Here is a 2,794-nt window from a genome sequence, read left to right as displayed (position 1 = left end):
AGTCGTGGCTCAGAGTGAGCAAAAGGAGGGCTGGAGGGGGCTGTAGGTTTCAGGGCAGGAAAGGGTTCATAGAGTCAGTTTTTCCTCGGGGTGTCTGGGACCCAAGGAAGCGCCTGCTGCCTTTCAGGCTTCCTCCCAGCACGCCAGGATGGAGGTCTCATCGTCTCCACCTTACCGAACGCTTGCTGGAGAAATTTCCATTCTCACCACCAAGGGGTGTCTTTGGGCTTCGACCACGGCTCTGGCCCTCTGGGGAGCTTCGCCAAGATTCTTTTCCTCCCCTTCCCCACCTGGGAGGAGAAGAAGGAAAGGGTGGGGGCAGTGGACGGCCGAGGGTTCCTAGGCACGGTTCCTCATGCATAAAACAGGAGGGACCTTTCCCTCCGCAGCTAATCAAAACCTCTGGGCCGAAAGATTGCAAATGAGGGGCCCGTCAAGTCATTTCCCTTGCAAATGAAGCTGCCGCTCCAGTGCTTTCTCCTCTTTAATACCTCGTCAACACAGCAGGCGACCCGGAGCCCGGCTGCCAGGCTCACCCGGCCGGGCAGCCATTTGGCACATTTCAGTTAGCTTGATGCGTCCCTGGTAAACAGCGAGGCCAGCTGCAGGCACCTCCAATCCCTGACGCCCGCCCTTGCCAAGGCCCAGGAGATGGGCCCGCCCCCAGCGGTCACTAGTAGGTTTTCCAGGCCGGTATCTCAGTCTAGCTGGAAGGATCTGCCCTGCAGGTCGGGCCTCGAAGAAGTCAAGGAATCTCGCCTTCAGGGTGTGAGTGGGGTGGGAGGCCTGGTGGGAGTGGGTGGGAATTGGTGTCTAGGAAGTCCACACCAGATCTCAGGGCAGACCACCACAGGGCAGAGCTCAGCCCCAGATAAACCAGGAGATGAGGACAAACTTGAGCTGCTCGCCCCCTGGGTCTCCCTATCTGTGAAATGGGATGATGCAATGACCTGCCTTGTAGGGCCTTAGGGGTCAGTGAGAAGGTCTGGACAAAGCTTTTGCCACAGTATCTGGCATTTGGAAAGTGCTCGACTGATGTTAGCCACGACTTTTGTTAATATTCCATCAGTGAGTCCTCCAGCACCGGCATTAGACATCAGCCACCTAGTAACAGCAAGAGCTCAGACAAGTTACTTAACCTCTCTGTGCTTCCCTGTTCTCAATCAGCAATAATGTACCTATTTTGTGGGGTTAGTGCGAGGACTAAGATAATAGAGCTTGAGTATCCTTGCAGACTTTGGAGCAGATTTCTGCATCCAAATCCTACCTCTGTCATGCCTGGCTGTGTGACCTTGGGCAAGCCACCTAACCTCTCTGTGCCTCATGTTCTTCCTCTGTAGCACGAGGGAGTCTAATAGTTCCCACCAGTAGGAAAGTGGGACACTGCTAAAGAATAATTTGTATAAAGGTAAAAATCGTGGCTCAATCAAATATAAAGCAAACACGTGTCAATGACTTTATTCAACTCATTAATTCACGAGGGAGCCTGCAAGATGTTACAACCAGTTCAAAGGAGAATTCCAAGAACATACATAAATAGGCAGCCAGGAATGTTGAAATGAATTTACAAATAGATGCAAAGCTGGCCACGCAGCAGCAATCAATTGCCCTCCGTCCGAAGCCGCCTCCCTGGCACTGATCCCGGGTGTGGGGACGGCTCCGCCAGGGCCAGAGCTTGGGGTCATCATAACATCCAGGGGGCCTCCATCCCTGGGCTACTGGTTTCCCCGATTTCAAAAATATTTGCTCTCAAAGCTCCGATCTTCCTACCTAGGGAAGCCTCTCTGATGTAGCTTCTTTCCCCACCTCCAAGCCTCAGTGCTGTCCACCCCCTCAGAATTTTATCTTCTGGACTCAAAGCCCCCCAACCCCCTATGGGGTGGACCAAAAAGAAAAAAGAGCTGTCTGAATTCTGATTTATTTGTTTGTTTGTTTGTTTGTTTGAGGCAAGGTCTCACTCTGTTGCCCGGGGTAGAGGACAGTGACACAATCCCGGCTCCTGGACTCAAGTGATCCTTCTGTCTTAGTAGCTGGGACTACAGGCATGCACCACCACACCCAGCTAATTTTTATATGTTTTGTAGAGACGAGGTCTTGCTATGCTGACTAGGCTGGTCTTGAACTCCTGGGCTCAAGCAATTATCCTCCCAAAGTGCTGGGATTACAGGCATGAGCCACCGAGCCTGGCTGAAATTCTGAGTCTTTTACAATGAGGACAGAGCACATATTGCTACACTGGTAAATTATCGTGCCCCAAAGATCGCTTCTGTTCAAAACGGGGAGGAGGTTTCTGAGTTCACCAGGAGGGAGAGACCTTCAGAACTCTGCCAGGAGTCATCTCCTTAGGGAAGGTTTCTTTTTTCCACCTTCCTGCCCCAGCCCCAGCACCTGGCCCCATGTTGCCAGAACTCCAGGCCTTAGCCCTTGTCCTTCAGTGGTGGTCTGTCTTCCCCATGGCCCATGAGCTCCCTGAGGGCCGGGCTAGGTCTGATTCATCGCCCCACCAAATGGCATAGCCCCTGGCATGGATGGAGCTGTTGACTGTTGAAGAAAGATGCCAAGCTCTGTAAAATATTTAAGACGGCTCCTTCTGAGCCAAATGTGAGTGACCTCAGGCCCATGACACTCGTCCCCAGGAGGTCCTGAGGACACGTGCTCATTGTGGTTGAATTGTAGCTTGGTGACATACATTTTAGGAGGACAGAAGTTACAGAAAACCATCTGTCAATACATGTGAGGAGCCAGGCTCGGTGGCTCAGCCTGTAATCCCGCGCCTTTGGGAGGCTGAGGTGAG

The sequence above is a fragment of the Carlito syrichta genome, unplaced genomic scaffold (genome assembly GCF_000164805.1).
Source record: "Carlito syrichta isolate Samal-C Ts95f unplaced genomic scaffold, Tarsius_syrichta-2.0.1 Scaffold142908, whole genome shotgun sequence".
NCBI lineage: Eukaryota > Metazoa > Chordata > Mammalia > Primates > Tarsiidae > Carlito > Carlito syrichta.
Note: the sequence above shows the minus strand (reverse complement) of the source record.